Below are 26487 nucleotides of genomic sequence, written 5' to 3'. Positions count from 1 at the left end.
AATTTTCAGAACATGCACGGTATTTTCCCCAGTTGCTCGTGCAAATGCTTCAGCCTAGACTAAGCCAGAAATAACTTCTATGCTTATTAACACATATTTTTTTCTTTTCTGATTTTTCGGAAAGGCCCAATATAACTGATTTGCAAAACCTCCCAAGGGTCTTTTTATCTCTCAAATGAAGGGGAAGTTCTTCCATGGAGGTGTCAAAATATAAAAAAAAATATTAGGATTCTCCGTTGTTTAAGGTCATCAATTACCGGGGCTATCCCTTCTCCGGCCCCTTATGGCAATGGGAAAGGTATTACCTTGGCAGTCTTAGGGGGGAGAAAGGCAGGTGTGTCTGCAGTAGTGCCCAAGATGTTTTAGTTAACTAGCTGATCTGGGGAACGCCAAAATATCATGAGTTCCCTTGGGTGTCACGCCCCATCTCCCTTCTAATATGTCTATTCCCAACAAATTGGTTTGAAAAGGGTCTTATGGCTACCATAGGATTTTTCCTCTCCTGGTAACCACAAGGTTACCGAAGCCTTAGGCATTTTCTGTTTTCTCCAAAGCATTTAGAATGATTAAGTTTTTAGACGGGATTGAGATGCCACAGTGTTCAGCTTCTTTTCGCATTAATGTGGTAATTTGTGCCCCTGTGTCAATAAGAAAAGTTTTGGTCGTCTTCTAGGCCCCACTGCAACTGTAATTCACAAACTTTTTCAATTAAGGTGAGTTGTCTAATAAGCATCCACCCTCAGGTTTCCCCCTCACCTTTGGGAAATGGAGGTCTTACTTTCCCTCTATCTTTTTCTCTTTGGTCAATGCCTCCCCAAGGTCTATCAGAGGTGAGGCGGAGAGATTAGAATCAAAGGTGGCTTTTAGCCCTGATCGTTTTAACAGAAGTTTTTCTAATTTATATTTGAATAATTTATATAAATTTTCTAATTTTTATATCCATTAAGCCCTGGGGGATACCTTTCTGTTTTCCCAGCTGCCGGGTTCTGGGTAACTTGGCAACAATAGGTCCTGGGCAGTTTCACGTATGGTTGGAGAAAGGCGCTCAGCATACAGAAGCAGCCAGGACCAAATGGCATCTGGTTAACTGGAGCCTTGTGGACTGCTTGGAATACTTCTGGTTAGCAGCATATACTGTGAGATGATATTCCCCTTTGCTCACTATAGTCCCATGCTACTGATAGCAACACTGGTGTCTAATCTTCCTAAACATACGATGGTCCAGCCAAAAACCAGTGAGATTTTACCCTCTTGCTCTGGTCTTATGCTTGAATTTTGTGTTCAAATCAAATGCCAAAAATTTTTGCTGAGATATGAGTTTCAGGTCAGACAACATTTCTTATCAATGGATCGAGTGCTTGTGGTCAGTAACAAAAAATCCAATGTAACAGTTGTCTGTCTTTTTGACTTTTTTTCCGCATGCTAGTCATAGGTAAGTCTGTTCTCTGACAGCACATGAAGAGGCGCTGTGGGCAGACTTCCAACATTACACTAATGTGTCAGCCTCTAGAATGGCCAAATGAAATGGTTAGTTTGTTTCAGTAAAGATAAGAGCCAAGAAAAGCTAAATATATAGACCATGTGTTAACATCCTCTCTACGTTTAGCCCATACTGAGCCTGTTCAGTGGGACAATTTCTATACCATTCTTAAAATTAGATTTCTTTGGCTGTTCAGAATGGAGCTTTATTGTTCTCCTTGTGGTGACATGTACATTAGTTTGAAGCATCAAACTAATTGGTTTGGCTGAAAGTCACTTCTCTACCTTCTGGGAACAAAAGACAGTTGATCTTCATTAACACCAGCAGCTGCTGGTCTCTTATTCCTGAGCTTGCCTGTACAGTTTTTCTTCTCTTGGCTAACAGAATTGATATGTCTTACCGCATTGAACTGTCGCGTTTTGGATCTCAGGCTGCAATGCTGGTTGCACCGTACTGAGTTAGTCATACTTTTGCTGGGAGGTGACATCGTCTACTCAGGACTTATCAGGGTCAGGGAGCAGCTTTCAGGTTACTGCTTTGTGGGGCGACATACAGTGTTCTGTGGGGTTTTTACTTGTCTTTTCAAAAAAAAAGGTATTTATGGCAATATTGTGAGACAGCATTGTAGCAGTGGTTTGGAAGGTGGGGGGAGGTCCTTAGTGCTCCAGTTACCAATTTTGTTTTGCTACGTTTATCTGAAGCTGTGCCTGCATGAGTTGGGCCAAAACATTTTCAGTACTTGGAGAATGCATTTGTTTCAAAGCTTCCCTGCCCTGGAAGTCTGGATGTGATCACTTAAGTTGATGTTCTGCACAACTGCTCATGAATCTGATTTCGGCTTTGTGGTTGCCATCATGCCTAATGATCACTGTCCTGGTCAGAGGCTGTTGGGGAAAGCTCCTACAGCTGTTGCCTAGCCAGTGGCTCTTGTTGGTGTGGAGGAGACCGTTATCTTCCTTGCAGCATGAAGGTCCTTGAGGACTCTTACAGCATGACGTACTGTTGCCCTGACTTATGCTGTTTGTGTGTTTTAGCTGTTAGCACAGCACTAAGGGAGAGCAGAGTAACAGAGATGGCAATGGACACCAGGTACATGCAGTGCAGTGGGAAAGTAGCAAGAGGGGGGAAAAGTGTGTAAAACTTGGGTAAGGAGGGGCTTCTAGCCTGTGGGCTGGGCACCTTTAGCTTATAGGTGTGTTGTAGCTTTCTCTGAGTCTAGAAGAAAGCACATTTTTTAACTTAAACCACCATCTTGTTCCATGTGTAATATCCTTGTATTGAAATATTGCCATTGTGCTCCCATTTCCAACCTCTGAATTTGGAAGTTTTGGTGTACCTCACATACTGAAGAACAATATACTAGGAAAGACTAATTAAACTGATATATTTTTGTTTCTTTACATGTGTATTTCACCAACGTAATAAGTATTGCAAATAGACACTCAGATCTTTGCTGCATTAATACTGTAACTTTACCTCTTCGTCCCTGTTGTCAGGCTACTTTGAGAGAGTGCAGACAAGAATGGAGAACCTTCATCCCACTAAGCCTCCAACACATTCACAACAGAAGACACTGGTCATGTTTCAGAAATCTATATTGGGGTTATTCATCTTCAGCGTGGCTCTGTGGCACTTAACGTGCTTTAGGTGCTCCACTTCCAAACACAGTATTATTTCTCCAATATCCTGTTAAAAGTTAAAGCTCACTCCTGTAAAAGCTGGAATCCAGCATTTTCTTGAACTGTAAAGATATGATAGCCCTACACAACATTGGGTGTAAACTTTTTAGGGGCTGAAGAAAGCAAGCCCAGAAAACGAGGCCAAATTTTGTTTCGAACAGATATAAAACATAGAAATTGTTACAGCTTGGATGGAACAAATTCTGTGGGTATGGAGGATCCTCTACTGCTTTTTTTTTTCCATCAAATTAAGTTCTTACTTAGGAACACATCTTCATGTTAGTGCTCACATTGTATTTTTAGAAAAAACTTCCCAAAGGCAAGACACTTTGAAGAAGCTGGGCGAGGGAGATGAAACACAGATGCTATTGTAGGACAAGAGCTCATTGAAAAAAGGGAGAACAACATCAAGAGCAGTTCAGCAGCCTGGGTTCACGTTTCTCTTAGTTTTCCATTCTCCTGGTAGTGAAACAGTTGTAGTAGCTATTTAAATCTGTACTGTGTCTTTCCCTCCTGTCCTGAGGAAATTGGAGAAGGGTAAGAAACAGAGAGAGATAGACCAGAGAAAAATGAACAATGGAATAGCACAGAGAGACACGACTGTCTACTTAATTTCACCCTGCTACAAGCTGTTGAAGGCTTTACAGTTTGACAATAATGCCAGAGTTGTCATCAGTCCCCACTGTCAAACTTTAGACTTGTGCTTTAATTAGTCTACCTCTGGCAACATAAACTGGAGGATGTGATTGGGTAATATGTTATGTCTTGTGGTGAAGCTAAGGTACGCAGATCAGCACTGAGAGTGTAGGTCTTTCAAAAGTGAGAAGAAATCACAATACATGCTAGGCAGAGATACTTTGCAATTGTACAAAGAAACATTAAAATATAAGTAAAAGGATACCAGATGAAAATGAGGCCATATGTTTTTATTTGCTTAGAAGCTAATTATGATCTTGACTTTTGCATGTGGCCGACTTTAAGTGTCTTCAGTACTTTATCAAAGAAACGGAAGACTCATGGTTTGCACAATTGAAATAGTCATCAAACATGTTCATGCTTGGCAGCTGAATGTTAACTAGTGATGACCTGTCCTGATGAAGTAAACAGCTGGATTTGCTTGAGATTCTGGAAAAGAATTTTTTTTAACAGGTTCAGAAATATCAGCGAGGTGTTGGAAATGTGCTTGATGCTAGTCAGTTTGATCCAGGATTGCATGCTGTTTGGACTTGTTCAAATGTTTGAGTTTGGTTTGGCCACTTGCGGGGACAGCCCAAGTTAAATATAACTGTATTTTAGATAACTTTTACTGTTTTCTGCAGTTCACCATATGTTCTCACTTAGTTCCATTCCAGTGCTTGTCCTTCTTGCTTGATCATTGAATTTATTTTGCAAGGCAGAAACAGTAAAATACTTCCAGAAGGTGGTGTTACAAGAGGTTTTGGTCAAAATGGAAGCATGAGTTGTGTGAGAAAAGGCAGGAGCTTATTGCCTTGAATATTCCAGGTCAGCCTGTGAATGTTTGGTTTCGCACAGGGAGGATGATACTAGTTGGGCAGTCTCAAGCCTTGGAAGAAACAGTGCCTGTGTCATTAAGATTTCTGTAGAAGGGCACATCTCTGTAGTTTTTCTTCCTATATTTGAAGAATAACATAACCCTACTATTTAGCTTCCCTTCCTGACTAAAAATACTAGTATGAGCATAGGTCGCTGCGTAGTGCTGCCCCAGCAGGCACCCTTGCAATCTATTATCACACCAAGAAATGTAAGTCATGCTTTAATATGTTTATTTTGCAGGGTGGGAGGTAGGCATAATGATTTTTCTGTGTTCTCAAGAGTGCCTGTAGCATATGCTCTTCATTCACGTGTGGACTGTGAGTGCATTCAGTGCTGAAGGAGTTGGTCCCTTTACATCTGAAGTTGAGATTTGCTTAAGAAATGCTGTCACATACGTTTGGGACCAACTGATACACCTGAATGATTTTCATGCAATTTGAGAGACTGTAGATACATGAGTTTTATTAATTAATTACATGGTTTCCTGTGATTGCCACTTCTCCAATGCAGCAAACTTGTAATTTCAAGAGAGAATAATGGTACTTAGAGAGAATAACAAACAAACAGGACTGCAGAGAGGTGTGAAGGAAAAAAAAACAGACACTAAAATGGTCCTGGTGACATTGTAAACCATTCGAGCATGGTCTGAGTGCTTTATTATGTCACTAAAAGCTCAGCTCTTCTAGGTTCCTCTTTACGTGCTTAATGGAAACAACAAATTTGGCTTTGAAATATTTTTAGAAATCTTTCAGGATTTCTTGTCCCATATTACAGTAATGATTTTTTTTTCTCCTGGGCTTGACAGACACCCCCCAAAAGACCCCAAATCACCAACTCCCAAACACTGTAGTCTTTACATGCTGTTCTTGTCAGCAAAATAAAATCCATTTGTTTGATGGAACAGCTGCTGAGTAAAAGCACCCAAAGCAAATAAATTCTTCCTAAAAATTCTGGAAGGAAAATGGAACTGGATATAAAGGCATTGCTTATTATTGTGGCTATTCTGCACGTACTAGAAAATCAATTACAGCTTTTCAGAATCCACTCTTTTTAAATGTTTACTTTTCTATTCAGGTCATCTTTTTCCTGTCCATTGCATACTGTTGCAATTACGATTGGTTGCACCTCATTCACCCCATGCTCATCCCAAAATGTGCCATATGTCCTCTCATACACAAAATGTTAGGATTTTTGGTTAAAAAGGAATAGCCCCTATAAACTAGAGTAAATTCTTGCCTTCAGTCTGTAAAGAATATAAGCATTTGCTATTTGACAATAATATTCACAAAAGCAGCCACACAAAATTATTGACTTCTCAGCCTGTGCCATCAAGGGACACCCATAGAATACTTGCGGAGTGAGACTGTGAACTAAAATTCCATAACAGTATACTGAAAAGTAAAGACCCAGTAAGCTTATTTTATGATCTGTTACAGGTGTCTTGTTGACTGCTCCTGGTAAAGTGAATGCTAATGGCTGTTTTTTCACCTTTGAGATGGACAAAAATCTTCTTTCTCTCATTCTGCTCTGTTTCCCTCATTTTCTACTCTGTGATAATCCTATTCCTCTGCAGCAGAAAATACAAAAAAAAAGAAAAACTCGTGCCAGAATATTTGAGAACTGAGCCTGGGTATCCTACAGTTACCTTATGCATACATGGTTTTTGTTGCTTCCTAATGGAAGCACAACACGTTGGGCATTGTAGCAACAGAGACTCATTGTCCTGGAGAGCTTAAGTTGAAACAGATGTGTTAGAAGTGGGGGAGGAAGAAGGAAGGCACAGAATAGCAGCATGGATTGCCTAGATTCTCTTGGCTTGACTGGACTCAAATCTCATGGTCCTATCTCATTCCATTTTTTGAGCTGGATCCTGTTCTCTGTTTATATCACTCATGACATCTGTCTCATTTCCAAGACTTGCCAGGTAGGTTGAAGAGAAGAAGTTAATGGGACATTACCACTGCAGCATGGATATCCAGAAGTTCCCAACACCACAATTACATTTTTGGAAGGGGGGGAAGTAATGGGGGGGGGTGCTTTTAGCATGCAGATTTGCTGAAATATTCCAGTTACAAGATTGACTTGTATATGACTTCTGTGCAAGGATCAGTAGGAATGGTTTTACAGTCTGGGTTGCATTTTCCTACTCTGAATTTTTCAGCTCCGTTGTCATGTTAGCAGAGTAGCAACTTGGGAAGGGGGATGGCTGTGCCAAACCTTCATGCCATTGTACTTCTGTAGATGGACCAGGAATGATTGTGGCTTTTTTTTTTTTTTAGAGGGAGTGGTGGGAAGATAGTCACAAGAATATTGCATTGTCTCTTGTGTGTCGTCCCCAAGGTCTGGCAAGCAGGAAAGCTCAGGTTGCTATAAAGCCCTAGTCTCTGTTTGAAAGCAAGGTTTCTGGCAGCCTCTCTGAAAGGCATTTGGGTCCCACTGTGGGTTTAATGGTAGATACAGTGTGATCTGGTTCCACAGAAAGCTTCTTCTCTTGTGTAGCCAATTACATTTTCTTCGTGCTCTACAGTGTATAGTGTGCATATATATATATTTGGTTAAAAAGGAATAGCCCCTATAAACTAGAGTAAATTCTTGCCTTCAGTCTGTAAAGAATATAAGCATTTGCTATTTGACAATAATATTCACAAAAGCAGCCACACAAAATTATTGACTTCTCAGCCTGTGCCATCAAGGGACACCCATAGAATACTTGCGGAGTGAGACTGTGAACTCATTTATTAGTCACAATTAGACAGGTGAGAAGGGCTTGGGTGGGCAATGGTGGCTTGGATGAAGGAGACTTCAGTAAGTATTATCATCACACAGATCCTCTGTCAGTTACAGAAAGAAGGTTGCCAATTTTTTTGCCTGATAGCAAAAGTTTTACCTCAAAAAGTCAGAGGTACACAAAATAAATCAAATGTATTGGAGCATCAGGTTGAGAGTTCCCAGCCTGGAGCAGGGTGAGGAGAGTGACTTATCAGGACAAAGAATTAAAAAGAGGACAAGCTTTTAACTTATCAGGGTTTGGAAATTCCTGTGAAAGGCTTGGTGGAGATGAGGCAGATGATGCTATTCCTCTATCAGCCACTGTTTGCACGGCAAATGCTTCTTGCTGGTCTCCTTGTAAGTGGAGAATTTCTGGTTATTTTATGTTACCTTAAAGTCTTTCAGAACTCCATAAATGGAGATAACCAGATCTCTAACCTGAATACAGTGACGTACAGTGCGAGGGCAGTGTGAATCACTGTTAGTCTCTGTCAGATCACGTCTTTGTTTTTCAGCATTTGTTGTAGTGTCTGAATGCTGGGACTGTGTACTTAGAAATGGTCCTGTCCACAAAGGATGAAAAGTGGTAGCTTCCTCCACGAGCAGGAAAAACCGCATGACCAAGGGCCTTCCTGGGGCAGCTAGAATTTTTGTGGTTTTTTGCTTGAAGGCAACAGATATCTAATGAATGTGTGTGGGACATGCAGAAAAGTTGCAAGAGTGTGCTTCTCAAAGCTGTTAGTTTTGCTGAGAGTGAAAGCTACAGGCACCTGAGGATATCACATCAGAAAAACAAGTTACCCAGAAATTCTCTCCACTCTGGGACACATAAAGTAGTGATATAGAGAGAGCGCAATAGAGTTAAGAATCTCTATTTTTCCCTGTAAACGTCTTGCAACCCTAAAAATTGTTGCAATGTTATTCTAGATTTTGATTTAGACAACAAATACCCAATATATCAGATTCAATTAATGAAGGCAGAGATGGTAACTGCAAAGGGTGGGAGTGGGAAGGAAGGCAAGCTGTAGGAAGCAGCATTGATGGAACAAATTGAAAATATGTGAAAGATAGGTGAATGTGCTACCAGCATACACATCCACTGAATTCTGCTTAAACTGCTTGGGCTCTTTTTAACAAAAAAAAAAAAAGTCTTTTTATGAATATAGCATCATAAGGTTACAAAAACTGTCTCTTACTACATTCTGATTGAGTCTTACTGGGGAGAAAAAAGTTTATAAAACATTTGACTATTTAGTGCTGGATTTAAAGCCAGGCTGAATTTGTGTAATTTACAAGTCAAGAGCCACAATGCATTCTCAAATTAGGAAAGAATTAATTCTATTTTTTTTAGTGTGTTTTGATGGTAAGCACTTTAGGGTTTGGACATTAACTTTCAGTTTCCATTATAACAAATCATATTTTGGGGGAATTAAAAGCAAAAAGAATATGGAAAGAATGTTGATGTGAGAATCAGATTAGCATCCAGTTAACTTTTTTTTAAAAAAAAACCAAACAAAAAACCCACACTACTTTTTTTGGTGAAGGGATAGAAGTAATAGTCATGGCTGAAACCCTCAAACTCTTGCATTGATGCTGACAGCATGCCCGAGTCAGAATATACTATTGTTCCCCTTTCTTTTCAGCATACAGCAGTTTACTGTGTGGGGCTGTTGCCCCCAGATTCACACTGCTATGGAGCTACTTACATCAGCAATCTCAGCAAATACAACAGGTTTACCTTTTGCTTAAAGTTAAGTAAGTAACTATTGTAGAAGTAAGGCATAGCAGAATGCACCCAGCATGCAGAGGAATTAATTTATACCTGAGCAACACAGCTGAAGATAAGGTATTGCTTGAGTTTGGGCTCTGGTGGCGGTAGCAGAGCAGCTTTTCACAAGCCATCAAGTAATCATGATTTATGCAGCAGTAGTGTTTATGTGCTGTAATTCACCCAACTGATAACCTGCAGTCAAATTTACAGCATGCTTTGAATGTTTGCAAAGAAAAAAACCTGATGAATCAAGTCTGTTGCTAAACAGCATTTACTGTTGCTTCCTCTAAACTACATTCTTTTTTCTTTTTCCCAGTAGGCAGTGCTGAAGCGTTTGAAAAGTTTAATGGAAATATTTGTGGCAATCCGCTACCTGATTCCTGTGTGAAACCTCATACTCTTCCTTGGAGACATAAAAGAAATTGTGCAGTTTGTCATACCACACGCTGTCCATTAGGAGCAGTACTCAATGCTGCAATGGACAACCTAATATGATTCAAGCTGGTTAGAGACTCTTGTGATTAATGTTTTGGGTTTAGAAGGCAGCATCTCACAATAACTGTCAAAGCATCACCCAGGATGTAATAAATACACATGCTCAGAGAAGCAATAACTTAAATGAAACCACATTAAGTGAACACGTTCTAGGTCTTTATGGTCTCATTGCATACATTACTTACTTGTGTTCCAAATTGTGGTGCATAAATATTCCATGCTAAAAATGTAAGAAAAAGTTTTTAACTAAATTAAGATCTTACAAAAATGAACTGTTAGTATATTTAAATTGAGTCACAGGGAAAATAACAACCTTGTTTTCTCCCACGTTTGGATGTGCAATTGTAAGCAAAAGACATTTAGTTGTATGAGATCTGATTTTACCCCTACATAAACATTTTAGATGCTACCCTTCCTTGCACGGCAAGAGCCAGGAATAACCAATTTTTAAGGCTCTTGCTTTGAGAACAACACCTGTTTGCAAGCACTATAGCACGAAAAATCAAAAGAACGGCTGTTGACCTTATCATCGTTGATCGAAGCAGTGGTTCCTGCATTGGGGGTGCTGGGCCCCGTTCCTACCCAGAGTTATTCTGCTGGCTGTAGTCTTTCTGTGTTGTTTTGTCTTAGCAGTGGCACGCAGCAGTGGTGTAACAACACGGAAGCTTGAGTATTCACAAGCAATTTAGGCTACGGTAAAGCTCCTCTCTGAGTGCTTGCAAATTGCCAGCAAAATCACCATGGAAGGCTATGCCGCAGGCATTCAAATGGAATAGGATTTTCAGGCAGTAATAAGTAACAAAATAGCTAAATAATATTGTCTACTATATTAATAATATTGTTACTACTATATTAATAATTAAAAAATCTATAATGAATATAGATTTGTATGACACTCTTCCCTCTATTGTGCTGTGTGCATCTACCCTAACCCAGACCCTAGCTCTCACTCTAACCATACCCCTACCGCTAAGGCCATAACCCTAATGGTTCTAACCTGCCGCTATAATTGTAACCCTAACCTGTATCTGTGGGTGTAGTAACTGTCACCTGTATGTATTTGTTGTGGGGGTGTGTATGTGGGTGTTGCTATAGTTAGTGTGGTGGTAAGAAGAAAAAAATTTGCATCTCATTGGCATAGTTAATTTGCATAATTGAGTGTTTAATTTGTATATGAGTGTTTCAGGTACGAGATGGGGACAAGGGTGTAGAGAGGAGAGCTGAGAGATTGCACACAAAAAAAGAGGGACTGAGACCGAGGGATAGGGAAATAGAAACAGAGAGCCAAATAGAAGCAGATGTAGAACAAATATTTCAAAAAATGATGGGGTACAGGAAACATAGGCAAGAACTAACACACGGGGGCAGGGCGACAAAGACAGAAGCAGCAAAACTGAAGAAGTGATTGGGTAGAGGACACAGAGGGAAGAATTAAGAATGAGAGACAGGGAGATGGACAGAGGGAAAAGCAGAAAGAAAATTTTAAATGTGAAAGGATACAAGAATTAAAAGAATAGGTACATGGACCTGCATAGAGAGAGACATAGGAAAAAGTGTGAAAAACAACAGGATACAAGAAACATAGGCAAGAAATTAAAATTAGGTCAGGGAGAAGGAGAGTGAGAGAAAGGTTGCAAGAAAATTTAAAAAGCGCCTGGGTTCAAGAAACCTAAGCGAGAAGTTCAAAAACCGGAATGGAGAGGTAGAAAGAAACTTTCAAAAGCAATGGGGTACAAGAACATTGCAAGAAGGAAAAAACCAGAACAGGGAGCCCAATAGAAGCAAACTGCCATGGGTTGACCTTGGCTGGTTGCTGAGTGCCCGCCAAGGTGCTCTACCACTCCCTTTCCTCAACCAGAGGAAGAAAATACAACAAAAAAGCTAGTGGAAACCCACCACGCTTCCCACAATCAACAGGGACCTGGATAAATGGAGGCAGGGAGAGAGGGAGGCCTAGAAACGCCCTTTTCACAAGCAACAGGGCAGAATGAAAACAGAGCTCGTGGGGTGCCAGAAAGGAAAGGCAGAAGGTGACTTTACAGGGCAATGCTAGCAGAAGACAAAAAAAGCTCTGGGGAACCAGAAGGCCTGAAAGGTGGAGGCAGGGACAGGCAAGGAGGCAGGCAGAGATCTAAACCACCATGGCAGGGACAGGCCGGGACACACGTGAGGGCATGTGTGGCTCCTGGCGCTGACAGCACACCTCCAACAGCCCAAGGCTTTTCTCTCTGTCTCTGCCCCTTCCCCCTCCACAGCGTCAGCTGCCTGACCTCAGGAGTAGGCAGTAGGTGACTCAACACACCTCTCCCACGAGGTTCCCTGGACATGCAGCAGCTCACACGCGCGGCTGCCGGAGGTGTCAAGGTCCCAGTGCTGTGTGCCAGTGGGGTGCTCTGTTGGCGATGGCTGGGAGGGATCCTTCCTTGCCACAGGGACCAGCTGCTCCTTGCTGGAGGCAGCTCCCTGTGGAAGCCCTTGCGTTTGATGACTCCAGCCAGTTCCTGCAGATAGGCCTGCCCAGGCACCCCCTTCATAGCCCACAGCAGGGCCAGCCCCATCACGAACAAGAGCCTGGCCAAAGCCCCACAGCACACGGCCCCCTCCCTGGCACCTGCCCACAGCCACAAGCTCTGCACCCAGGGGCTTGAAAACCATCTAGGAGCACAGAGGAGGCAGGAAAAGTTTATTCATTCCTGCCCAGAACAAATGCTGGCACTGATTTGGCTACAAGGCTCAGTGCCCAAACGCAGAAGGACAGCAGGAGACAAGGGAAGAGAAAAGCAGGAGGAAGGTAGGGAAGAGAAAAGCAGGAGGAAGGTAGAGAAGAGGTGGGGGAGAGGCAGCCAGCAAACCATATGCTGCAAACAGGAGAGGGACAGGGAGCAGGACAAAGGCGTAGAGAGAGGGGAGCTGAGAGACTGACCAAAAACAACAAGGAGAGAGATGGAGGAATATGTAAGAGAGAGGGGGAGCAGGAGAGAGAGGCAGAGACAAGGGACAAAGAAAAATTCTAAAGTAACAGGGTGAAAGAAACAAAGAACTAACATATAGGGTCAGGAAGATAGAAAGGAGACTTACAAAGAAAATGTAAAAAGTGACACCACATTCCCACCCTCCCACCCCCTCCTCACTTCCACATTTTCCGACTTTGCACCCCATCTCAGCCTCCACTTTATTCCAGCCCTGCCACCCCTCCTTGACTTCAGCAGAAGCCCCAGTGCCCTTGGGAAGACAGAAGGCTGCCTGGCGGGCTCCCACAGCAAAGGGGTGAGGATGGAAAGCTACTGTTGGTCCTCCCCACCCCTAGGCAGCCCTTTCCTAGGTGGCAGAAGGAGCGACAGGCAGGGTGGCAGAGATGCAGACCAGGACACACACGGGAGAATGCTCAACTCATCCCAGCTCCTGGCACTGGCTCAGGCCTTCACCACCCCCATGCTTTTCTCTCAACACCCCTCCACTGCCAGGCTGGCCAGCGACACACATGCACAGCAGGCACCGAGCTCCTGGCACTGTGTGCTGGTGGTCCGCTCCGTCTGGGATGGCTCAGGGGATCCTTCCTCACTGCAAGGACCAGCCATTCCATGCTGGAGGCACCTCCATTCCTCCCTCCTCAGCAAGTTCCCCTTTACCAGCTCCCTCAGGCATCCCCTTTATAGCCCACAGCAGAGCCAGCCCTCTCACTAGCTCCACTGGCCACACCTGGAGGCCACTGTGAAAAGGGGCCACGGGCAAGAACAAACGCCCAGTGACAGGGAGATCAGAAGAGGGAGCTGTAGGAAGAAAATGTAAAAAGTGAGTGATGCTGCTTCTCCACTCTCCCAGCCCACCCCCGGCCTTGGGAAAGCCCAATGGAAGCCATGGGGTTTGCGGATGTCCCTGCTGGGTGTCCCCCCTCTTTCCCCTGGCATTACTGGTGATGGCCTTTTGGGGGTAATCCCAGGGATTTTGGGCCCAAGGAGTCACCAGAGCAAAGTTCAGTGTGCAAACAGTTTATTGGTGGTGTGTGTTTGGAGGAGCAGTACTTGGTGGGGTGAGGGCATGGGCAAGGGGTGTAAGGTACCCCCAAGGGAGGCGGGTCAGGGGTGGGACCAGTACATCCACAAGGGTGGGATGGCAAAGGGGTAATCCCAGGGATTCTGGGCCCAAGGAGGTGCCCGAGCAAAGTTCAGAATGCACAGAGTTTATTGGTGGTGTGCACTCAGAGCAGCAGTATTTGGAGAGGTGGGGCCAAGGCAGGCGCATGGAGCAGGGATAAAGCAGGGGGGACAAAGCATGCCCACAGCACGGGGGGGCCAGGCAGGTGGACAGGGTGAGGACAAGGGGGTGGGCTATGCACATCCCCAAACTGGGTACTAAAAACGGGCAAGGCATGCCCATGGGAGTTGGGGCTGCAGGAAGGGGGGTGGCACGGGCAAAACCTCACCTGGGGGCACTGACAGACGGATGGAGGGGCGTATACAGATTCATACATGATGCACATCCTGACACCTGCTAGATAACCTACCTTCAGTACTATTAAGAGAAATGGTGTCAGAAAAACTCATGATAAAAAAAACAAGGTGCCATCCTGCATGATGTCTGGAATTCCAGAAAAACCCAGTGCACCCAGAATAAAGCAAAACAAAAAAAAATCAATTGAAAAAAAAGTGGTTTAAAACCATCTTGCCACCCCTGACCACTCAGTATGAAATTGCTGACATAAAAAAAAAACCCAAACCTGCATCCAAGTGGACTTTCTACTCTGTGTGGTGATGAACCTTGCCCAGTCCTCCAGCTCTTACCTCAGAGAGATGCCTCTACTTCTCTCCATGACCGAAGCAACAGGGACAGGGAACCAGGACAGTGAAAAATGGAGGGTGGGGTGGAGAACAACACAAAACAAACCACAGAGCTACATGCTACAGGGCAGAGGGGGAACAAGTAAGAAACACGGACCGGGAGCCAGAAAAAAAGAGAGCTGGAGCGTAAAAAGGATAGCAGTATATACAGAAAGAAGAGAGGAGGGAATTCTAAATTAGCGTCATTGGGGAGCCAGAGACAGTGAGATGGAGACAGGACAAAAGGGGCAGGCTACAGGGCAGAGAGGGAGGAAGAGGGACAGAGAGCTGGCCAGAGAGAGATGGAGAAAGGCAAAAGATAGCACGGGCAACAGGGAGGAATCAAAAATCCAGGGACAGGGAGCCAGACAGAGAGGTGCAAATAAAACGGGGTAAAGCAATAGGTCACAGAGGGAGGAAGTGATAAATAGTGACAGGGGACCAGACAGAGCACAATGGAGAATGGAAAAAAGTAGCAACTGGCTACAGGGAAGAGGAAGGAATTAGGGAACAGAGACTGGGAGCTGGACAGAGAGACAGAGAAAGAACAAAAAAACCCAGATTGGCTACAACACATCTTGTACAAGATAGGGGGGAAATACAAAATAGCAGCAGAGAGTGGGACAAAGAGAGATGGAGAGACACAGAGTTGGACAGAGACAGAAAGAAAAAAAACTGCAGCAGGCTACTGGGCAGAGGAGAGTTTAAAAATGGGGACAGTGAGCAGTGTGAGGAAGAAAGCAAAGAGACAACAGGCGACACAGCAGAGAGGAAGGAATTAAGAAAGGAACAGGGAGACAGACAAACTGAGATGGGGAAAGAAAAATACAGCAACAGGCTAAGGGGCAGAGAGGGAAGATTTAGAAAAACAGGGACAGGGAGCAAGACAGAGTGAGGCGGAGAAAGGAAAACATACTGACGGGTGACAGGACACAGAGGGAGGAAGTCAAAATGAGGGGCAGGGAGCAGGATAAAAGGAGACAGAAAAAGAGCTACAGAGCCAAGAAGGAAGAAATTGAACAACAGGGACAGGGAGCCAGACAGAGAGCCAGGGACAGCAAAAATATCGATGGGCGACAACTGAGATTGTCTGATACGCAAAATGCTGGCTGGGAGCCAGGCAGAGAGAGATGAAGGGAAAAATAGCCGTGGGCTGCAGGGCAGAGAGAGGGTGGACCTAAGAGATGGGGAAAGGGAACTGCTCAGAGCAATATGGAGAAAGGAAGTACAGGAGAGGAGGAAAAAAAAGAAAAAAAGCACCGCAGGGTGGGAAAGAGGGGGCCGGGGAGGGCCAGGGAGGGAGTGGGACACACGAGAGGGGTGATGGGGCCCTAAGGGTCTCAGGACTCACCCCATCTCTTGCTCTCAGTGCTGCCAGGAGAATTTGCCCGTTGAGATGCTTCCTTCCCTTTCTCTCCTCCCTTCCTCCTCTTGTAGCTCCGGTCACTCGGCAGTTCTCCACCTAAAAAATTATGGTGGCTGTCTCACAGCTCTTACGAGACAAGGCTTCCGAGACACAGAGCCTCGCTCGCTCGCGTGTCATGGGGCCGTACTGTGCTGTTGCTGATACATACAGACCCTGTGAAGCACGGTGGCAACCTGGCCTGCTGTGGACTACCAAATGCGATCCTTCCTCACCCGGAGAGGCAGTCTCTGTCTTGCCTGCAGCAGGAGGCAGCTGCTGGCCGGATGGCCTTCGATTGCTGCTTCTTTACCTTTCTCTAGCCTCTCCAGCTTCAGCTGCAGCAGCTCCTGTCCACTGTCCGCAGTCAGTAAGTGCTTCGCCCGTCCCTTTTCACCCCCACGCTGCGAGGAAAGCGAGGCCAGGCAGAGACAACCCAGGCAAGCCTGAGGCCAGTGCAGTTAACAGCATCCCCAGGGGAGGAAGGCACAACCGTGTCCTCAGCATGGCTTCTGGGAGAGGAAAAGAAGCAGCAGTGACCGTTATGACCGTAGATCATCCCTGGCCAAATCCCCTCCTTCCACAGCAGCTTTTGGAGACACAGCTTTTTCCCTGCACTGCACCTAATGGCACCCACATTATGACAGAATCAAGTGCATTCGAGGGCCGGCTTGCTGCCACCACAACAGGGTGACGTGGAGCTACGGTACCAGCTGCAGGGGAGGTGCTGGAGCTGGGGGCAGCTGCACGGGGCCAGCGGAGCCAGGGGAGGCTCACGGGGAGCTCCGGTGAGTCGGACAAGCACTCGGTGTCTGCGCCTGGAGGGGCGTCCGCCTCCTTCCCTTCTTCCCTTCCACCAGCTCCCAGGAACGCCCTGGGGTTGCCCTGACCCGGCTCGCCCCGAGCAGACCGGCAGCCCGCCGCAGCACGGGCTTTGAGGCTTCCCGTCCCGCCGCCCCCGGGGCGGCCAGCGGCCAGGAGAGACCCCGGCACCCGCCGAAGGGGCTCGCTGGCCTCGCCGCCGGCCCCGGCCCTCAGCCGCCGCCGTACTGCTCCCGCGCGCCGCGGAGGCGCCGGCCGCCGACGGCGCGCGACCGCCGCCGTGCGGGACCGCGCTTTGGCCGCGCGGCAGCAGCGCCCACCGGGCGGCGCGTGTCTGGGGCGGCACCAGCGCTGCAGCCCCACGCCCCTGGGGGGGGGGGGGCAGGGGAGGACGGGTCCGAGCTTGGGCTGGGGGTAACGGGAAGGTCGCGGGGTGCAGGCAGCAACCGAGGTCTGGAAGCAGGGGGGCGACGGGAGGGCAGTGCCGAGCATGGCGGGGCGGAGGAGGGAGAGGAGGCGGTGGGGGCATAAAGTAGGAGGGCAGGAGGTTCGGGGGGCACGTTCCGCAAAAACCTCGCATGGGGCAACATCTCCGTGGAAATCACTTAGAGGGGCAAGGACGTGCGGGGGTGGTGGTGGTGGGGACAGCGGGGAGGAGACCCTTTTGGCCCCATACTCTCCCCCACCGACAGCCGCGGGGACCCCGCTGGAGACGGAGCCAGAAGCCTCCGGCCACAGGGCCGGCGCCGCAGGGCGAGCGCGCTGAACGACCTGCAGGCAAACCTGGCCTGGGCGGGGGAGCTGCCAGACACGCACAAGACAGCTCAGGAACAAAAATCCCAAATTATGTCTCAGCATATCAAAAAAGTAACGCAGGAGAAAGCAGAGGAATTCAGTGAGAATAAGGGATAGGATAGTAGTTGAGCTAAAGGAGGTCAGCTCAAAATACAACACGTCTTTTCAAAACCAGAGCCATCCGAGCCCTTAAAAATCAATATTAAGAGTCACCGATAGATTTTTGAACGCTGGCTGGTGCTGGAAAATGTCTTGTCCTTTTCTCGCGGCGTGCGTATGCGCGGCTCCAGGGCTGCAGTACCGACCTTTGGTCACAGGGAGGCAGCAGAGAGCACGGCAACGCGCCGCCAAAGCGCATGCGCGGATCTCGGGCTGCAGTACCGACTTTCGGTCAGAGGGTGGCAGCAGAGACCGCGGTAACGCGCCATCACGGCGCGTGCACGTTTACTAGAGTGCAGTACCGAGTCTGGTCACAGGGTGGCAGCCGCGAGGGCAGCAAATCGTCGCCACCGCGCACGCGCGTGTACCAGGCTGCAGTACCCACCTCTAACCAAATGGTGGCAGTAGAGAGGACGGCCACGGCGCATGCGCGTCGCTCGGGCTGCAGTACGGAAGATCGGGCACCGGGTGGCAGCACAGAGCGCCGCAAACGGCCGCGTCGGCGCGCACGCAGCACCCCCGTGCGGTCACAGCGGCGCAGCAGCACCTGCGGTTTTTTCTCTGCTGCTGGGGGGGGACCCGGGAGACGGGTGGGGGATGACCGACACCAAGGGCTTCCCCCCCGCCCCCGGCATAACCCACAGCAGATCACTCACCTGCCATAATCCACAAGGCAGAATCCACGCTCGATGCCTGACCCACGCCGGATCACCGACGCCGGCTGCTGCACAGCGGAGGGGGGCGTCCGCCGGGGGACGGTGCTGTGGCTCTTGCTTACGCTCGGCTCTGCCACGTTCCCCCTGCCGGACCACCCCGGGACGGGCTCCCCAGAGCAACAACTGGCCCCTTTCCGCACTGGACAGCCGCGGCTGCCGCACCTGCAGGGCAGCGCCTGGATGGAGACAGAGCTGGCCCTGAAGGGGGAGCACGCTGAGCGACCGGTGGGCAAACGTGAGCGGGGGGGGAGGTTGGTGGTGGGGGTGGTGTGAGGGTGGGGTAGCTGCTGAGCAGCACTGGACACTCACAGCAAGATACCTGGGCAGCTGGGCAGAGGAACAGAAAGAGAAAAATAAGGTGAGGGAGAGGAACGGAAGAGCAGAGAACGAGAGGTACCACGAAAAGAACAGAGAGGGGGAGACGCGAATAAAGAAAGGACAAAGAGCCCTGCAGGGACACGATGCAAGGAAAACGGGGTCAGGGAGCAGGGCAGACGAAGAGCGTGCCCACCAGCCCAGTGCCCGGGGGGCGGCAGCGCCCTTTCCTCACGGGGAGGCGGCAGCAGGTGCAGCATCTGCCAGACGCCCACAGACAGCCGCGGGGCCCTGGCAACAAAGGAGCATGAGCCGGTGGTGTGCTCAGGTGGGCAAGAAGGCCAACAGCATCCTGGCCTGTATCAGAAATAGTGTGGCCAGCAGAGGTAGGGAGTGATCATGCCCCCACTACTCTGCACCAGCGAGGCCGTGCCTTGAATCCTGTGTGCAATTTTGGGCCCCTCGCTACAAGACAGAGACTGAGGTGCTGGAGTGTGTCCAGAGAAGGGCAACGAAGCCGGTGAGGGGTCTGGAGGGAGCTGGGGCTGTTTAGCCTGGAGAAGAGGAGGCTGAGGGGAGACCTTACCACTCTCTACCACAGCTACTCAAAAGGAGGTTGCAGGGAGGTGGGTGTCGGTCTCTTCTCCGAAGTAACTAGCAATGGGACAAGAGGAAACAGCCTCAAGTTGCACCAGGGGAGGTTTAGATTGGACACGAGGAAACATTTCTTCACCAAAAGGGTTGTCAAGCACTGGAATGGGCTGCCCAGGGAAGCGGTGGAGCCACCATCCCTAGAGGTACTTAAATGACATGCAGACGCGACGCTTAGAGACACCGTTTAGTGGCGGACTTGGCAGTGCTGGGATAATGGTTGGACTTGCTGATCTTAAGGGTCTTTTGCAACCTAACAAATTCTGTGATTCTGAACAGTCTTCCTGACACACAAGAGACTCTCTGTAATTGCAAGCAGGTTGGATTCAGCCAGATGCAGATGGGGCATTTCTCTGTCCAACAGGATCTGTCTCTCTCCCCAGACTAATAACTGTGGGGTCCTGGCAACTTACTCTTGACTGAGGGGATGCAGCACCAAGCAGATGGGCAGCTGTGCTCTGCAGTGGGTGAAATGGGATTTGGTTTCAGGTGCAACCTCCTCTCCAGGAATTCTGGCCAGATATTGGGGTAGCGTGAGGAAACATCACCTCACTTCATCCCAGATTAGTTCCTGGCTTTCAAGTCTAAGGTCAGGTCTTTACTCTGGAGAGGAAATGGATAGGCTTCTCTGACCATAAATTGCCAACAACATGCAGAAGTAGCTCAGGATTTGACAGGTCTCATTTGCAACAAAGAGCAGCCGAGATCCCTTTCTCCTCCCACTACACAACCACCTCTCTCTGAACAGACAGAGCTTTCCCCTGCTGAGGTCCCCAAGGACCTTGTGGTGGGGTGGGGAGAACTTTTATCATTTGGTCACAAACTGGACGCTGAAGTCCCTAGACATTTATTTAAGCCCTTTCATGATTTTTGAAGGCCCTGTGGAGAGCTTTGCATAGCTTTGGATTTAGGCATCTGACAGTCCGACAATTTGACATCCTCAAGATCATGCATGAAGCGTGGGAAAGAAGAGACCATTAAAGGCAACCTTCCCAGCTGCAGTGTAGCGCACTGCCCTGAATTCACCATCCCTTCCAATTTTTTGCAAGGCAGCACAAGGCCGGTGCTCTGTATCTCTTGAGTTCCCCACGCTTGAATGTAGTAAAAGGAGTTATTTTGCTTCCTGGCACAGGTTTGAGCATTTCCAATTGACTTCTTTACTTCTCGATCTAGGGCTGAACAAGCAGGAGTAAATCAAGAAAAAGAGATACAGACAGATGTGCACACCTCAATACGCCTGTTACCAAACATTGTTTCCCAGTTTTGTTTCTCACCACTGAAGTGGCTGTGCGTCTGCATTCAGGTGAAGGGTTCCAATGTAGGTGGCGTTCCTCAAACGTGCAAAGTCTGATGTGGTGAAAGACCAAGGAAAATGGATTCGCACCACACTACAATTAATGTATTTTGGTGGTGCAGTTTTATAGAGAGAGGGGAAGCAGTGCTAGAGAGGTAGAATGCAGCACGTGTAAAATGATACTTCCTCCCAAAGGAGGAGGTTGTGCAGAGAGCAGACGTGAAGATATGAAATTAATGATAAAAATTTGACATTGTGGAAAGCTTAAAAAAAAAATTCTAAATTAGATCCATCTCTCTGCTGACTGCCATGTTTCAAAATGCCTTGGAAATCAGGATAACCTGGGCCTCGCTAAAAAGGCTCATTTATGAGAATGGGACTGTCTGGTCTGTGTGGTGAGAAGGGAACCTCCAAGTGAAACAGAAAGCTGAAAAGAGGGAAGCATCTTTTCATAAAGACCTCATGCAGCTCATGCATCTCCATGCAGCGAGAAAAAACGTGGGGTTGTTTTTTGCGTGCAAGCTTTGTGCATCAAAGTCCTATTTCTCTGCATCCTTTGAAACACACGTATGACCTCACACGAGGCAAGATCTAAATTCAAGATTTTTGGGAAAAAACAGTCCTCTTGAAAATGAGCATATAAAATCCTGAGCTTTGCTCAAAAGAAGGTAGTTAGTGATTTTGTGTGGAAAGTTTGATTTGTGAAGGATTAGTAAGCAGCCCCTGTTCGGGCACTCTCACATGCAACTGTGCTTTCTTGTGTGCCGTTCAGAGTTCAGGTTTACCAGCGGCCGTAAGCCTCTCTCTGTCGACAGCTAACTAACACCCCTCTAAGACGCAGTAGGGATCCAAACGCACAGTAGCCTGCAGCAGCTCCCCAAGCTGCAGAAGAGGAAAGCGCACAAGCAGAGCTCAGGCACTAATCCCCAAGGCCCCGAGCACCTCCTTCTTTAAGTGCAGCTCGGGGGTCGGGACAGCAGGGAGGGACGTGAGGGATCTCCATGCCCCAGACAGGCTCTCCTTCGGGGGGGTGTCGCGAGCCCACGCAGCCACGACCCGCCTTCCTCAAACCGTTACATCCCTGTGGCTTGGGAACCCGGGCCAGCCCCGGGCGTTGCTCCCAGACCCAACGCGAAGTTACTTGCCAGACTGGGCGGGCGGGGAACCCTCAGAGCGCCCGCTTTCGTCACCCTCTTGTAACAAGAGGCAAGGGATTATTTCAAGCAGGAATGCTCTCACTGCGGCAAGTAATGCCATACCCAGAGGGCAGGTACCTGCCCAGTGACACCTTTGGGCCTTGGACCAGGTCCAGTTACCTCAGTAGCTCCTTACTGTGACGCTGGCTAACCTTCAACTGAATCCGTAGCACTCGCCCCCCGGCCCCTCTCCGCTTTGTTCTGGAAAGACAATCTCTGTTTGAATGGGCTTTGCAAGTGAGCACTCGAGATAGACTCACTTCTGGAGCACTTGACACAGAAAGCAGTGGACACTAATGTTCTTGGAAAGACCTGAATACCTCACAGAAAAAAACAGATTTTTATGTAAAAATTTTGATTTTATTTTATATTTTCTCCAGAGTTCCTAGTGAAACTTTCCCATTACTGAAAGGAAAACGACACAAATCAGGCAAGCTTATACATCAGTAGTGAAACATGCCCTTCACAGTGTGGCTGCGACCCGTCCTTGCGAACTTGACTGCGGTCCTAGCGTTTCATCTTTGCAACGACAGAGAAAATTGCATTGTTTAAAGAGCACTGTGAGAAAGAAGAAAACATTAAGAGGACAAGATGACCACAGATACAAAATAAATTAAAAGTATCCGTAAAAGTTTCTTTTCCATATACAAAATAACTTTCTTTTTTTGGGGTAACTTTAATTTTTTTAAATCGACATCATCTGTACAAACATTAACCTTTCAACAGAAATAATTTAAAAAGGCTGTTTTTACAAGGAGAAATGGGTCGCTAAACAAAACGGTCTCCTGCAAACTGCCGAGCTTCTCCTCAGAAATGAGCATGCAAAGTTTTGGGCCAGCCCTGCAGTGGAGCACAGCGATTCGCAACCCCAGGGCTGCCTGGTGCCTCATGAAAGGTGCTCTGCTCCTCGCAAGTTCAGGGTCCCCAGACAAAGCAAACGAGAGCGCCTGCCCCGTGACCTCGCTCAGGGCAACAGCGTCATTGGTTCTAGCGGGCAATTCTCCGGGGTCAAGGTCCTGCATCGCAGGACAGGCAAGTTTTATTTTGCGCTCTATTGTGCAAGCTTACCATGAGATTCCCTATTCAGCCTCCAAGAGCGGGGTTTTCAAGAGCTTTCCGCAGCGGCCTCCTCACAGTCTGCTCCTCGCTGGGGACTTTGCTCCCAGAAGAGTCTATCCGAAGAGAGAGCTTGCATAGCTCAAGGCATTCATCCTGCCCATCTTTTGAGCCAGCCATAAAAATAATGCGTGGCCATCAGAAGGTACATAATTAGATGGGAAGCAGAGCCATTTATCCATTAATACTATTTCAAAAAACGGAACAGGTGGGAAAAGCCCTCCCCCCTGCTGACTCGAGATTAAAATGGTGATTAATAACATGAGCCGCAAATTACTTTGAGGTCCCTACTAATACAGTTATATACAGAAATCATTGCCTGTGCGATTAATACATTACTGGTGCTAGACATGGTTTTACGTAGCAAGTTTCATTTACAGATACAAATGCAAAGCAAGTTGCGGGCATAAAATGTCTCGCTTGTATATGGTTAACTGAAGGAGAATGTTCTTAGCATAGAGTTGGAAGAGGCAGATCACATTTTACTTGGAAGATTGTACTTATTCTACACGATACAGTTCACGACAAAGTCTGGCTGTATCCCAGCAAAAACCAAGTGTAACATATTCAAGCTCCTTTTTGGGTGGTGCTTTTAAGGTCACTTCCAGGCTGTCTCACCACAGCACTGGGGAGTGTCGCCTATAGCCTTGAACTTGGCTTTGGTCCCGAAGAGCAACTCAGAGCACTGCTGCCCCAGACTGCTGTGCTGGGGAAACACCTGTATGTACTTCACACCTCTGTTCTGGAGTGCAAAAGTGGCAAAGCTTGGCTGCCAACACCCTGTTCCGATCTGGGTAACTCCACTGCCATCCAAGGAGTGGGCCAGGGCACTTGCGACCTCTGCATTTTCTTCTGAGGAGCCCCGTTCCCGACACGGCTTGTGCCAGACACCGTCATACACTGAGCTGGGCTCGGCTCAGTCCCAACCCTCCACCCAAGAGCCAGCCGGTCCACCTCACCCCCCCCCCCCCCCCCAGCACGCAGGAGGCTGGGGCTCAGCGACTCCTCACCTTTCGGGGTCCCCATTCTCCCAGCATTTTCCCAGGGGACCGACCGCCCTTCTCTGAGACAGCAGTCTCACTTGCAGCGGGGTGACCCCCCAGCCCTCCTGTGGGGAGTTAGAAAGCTGCAAGGTACCTTCTCCTCTGAGCTGTGTTTGGGAAGGTTTAGTAAGTCTGCTGCTATTCTAAGGAAGGAACATGCCGTAATCCTAGCACAGGGCAACGTGGGGAGAAATCCAGCCATTGAGGGCTACTGAGCAGCTCCCACCTTCCTACTGAGGACGAGAGGCATACACCTCAAAAGCCTCAAAAATACCACGAAGGAAACAATTGTGGTGATGGGAGCGTTACTCATCGCCAGCCAGCTCACCTCAAACAAAGAAATGGCACTATCAGCACAAAGCTGAGGCTGCCGCGTCAAGCTCTATGAAATCTATTTTGCCACAAACCCTCTACAAGTTGACAGTTAGATTTAGTTAGGTTTATTATTTGACCTTGTGTGGTTTTTAACAGTAGCCACCATTATCACGCTGAATTGTGTAAATGATGGACCTATCTGTGCAGCTCTTAGAAAAGACAACTATTAGAAACCACTGCATCTGTTGTTGCTTGCAGGGCCCGACGTCTACTGACAATCTGAGCCTGCTTCCAGCTTAGCCAGTGGCAGCCCCCAAGGTGTCCTAATAACACCGGGCCCAGGAGCGGATGAGCAGGGGATTAAAAGGCGAGCTCTGTGGTACAGGCAGCCTGTGAACATGGCTACTTCTGCCTGTCCTTCAAGTCAAGATAGGAGCCCACACAGCTCCTCACCAGAGCGACGAGCTCTTTTTTGTGACAGAGATACAGCCACAAAAAGCTCTTGGTCATTTGAAACTGTCTTTTCAGCCAGGAGAAAAGCACAGCTTTTTTCCTTCTGTTTTTATGTCCGTCCGCTTAGCACACAGAATGTCTGACTTTCCTCCTGCATATGGAAGTGAATCATATGAACTTTGAGCTAAATGTGCACAGCTTCACACTTTGCTTCCTTTTGCTGGTGGTTCCGCTCCTGTATGCTGAAAATGGCACTCGTTCTCTAGAAATGGAGACTTTTCCAGTTCCAGGGAACAGATCCTTCGAGGCAATATGCTGCTACAGAGCCCTCAGAATCCTAACATGCAGCAACCAGGCCGGATAGCTGTGCTAATTTACGTTGCTTAACTGGAGCAAATAAACTTGGATCCGGTGACACTCTTTGGGAATCTGATTGCAGTGGTATTCAAGCAGGGTAAGGGAAGGGCTGCAAGCATAACTTGCTAATCAGTGCTTCTTTTTTCCTTTTCTCCCTCCACTTCCCCCCCCCCGAGTTAAACTCCTGTCAGCTTCCACTGAGATTTTGTGCATGTAAAAAGTCATTGCTGAAAGGCTCCCTAGGCTACCCATTCCACCTCCACACCTCTCACACCCTCGCACAGGCACATTACTCAGGTTGGTGAACGCAACAGCACCAGCGACCAAACACAAAATTCAATGACCAAACATTTAAACTAGCCTCAAAAAGCTACAAAGCTGCAAAAAGGCACATACATAGGAAAACTGCTGTCACCTGCAATACGTTGTGGAGTTAGACTCCAAAGTAGAGAATTTAACTCTCACAATGATGAGGAATTAATGTATTTCCTAGGAATATCTGCCTTTTAAATACACTGTTGCAGAGAGTTGGTTACGTAGGTAACTTATGGAAAAGGTTGCCTGACATATACTCGTAGCGCAAACTAGAACATCGCTCTCACCAGCCAAAAGCATCATCCTCTATAGATGGCACAGCTAGAAAAGGAACCAAAGTTCTGTCTAAAGTACTTCCGTGAACATTTACTCTGTAACAGAACAAACTTTTTGCAGCTGTACCTTAGATTCATTTGATGTTCTCCTTCCTGCTTGCAGTTTCTCAAATGAATTTTTAAAAGAAATATTAAATTGGCAGCACAGGTACAAGACATTCGATTTTCAGAGTAAAGTGAACCGAGATAAGGAAAAAAAAGAAACCTGCTATCTGATTAATGTAATAACCAAAACTCACCAACCAGAGGCAGCTTTGATCAAATCGTATTGAAGGCCTACAGATAAGAATTACGCACCAAATAATTTCACGTCATGAATCAACTACCATGATTTACTCATAGATTACTTGCAACGACGTTCTATAACGTGCGTCATGAACAAGTCACTTGGCCGTTTCACCGAGCACAATACTTTCACATACCCTTGGCCTGCTGAGTTTCCATAGCGGCACGAAAGAAAAGTCTTCGCTTTTGAGATACCGCAATTATGCACGCAGCAGTAACATGGTTTGCGTTCTTCTGACAGAGGGCACCGACATCTAATAAGCTGAATTACAAAGAATATGTCAGCGAAAATGAGTACACACACGCAGTTGGTGACACGTCATACAAGGAGATACACGCCTAAGTTGGATTAT

This window comes from Leptosomus discolor, chromosome 4 (assembly GCF_034619465.1).
Source record: "Leptosomus discolor isolate bLepDis1 chromosome 4, bLepDis1.hap2, whole genome shotgun sequence".
In the NCBI taxonomy this organism is placed as follows: domain Eukaryota; kingdom Metazoa; phylum Chordata; class Aves; order Leptosomiformes; family Leptosomidae; genus Leptosomus; species Leptosomus discolor.
This window is presented reverse-complemented; position numbering follows the sequence as displayed.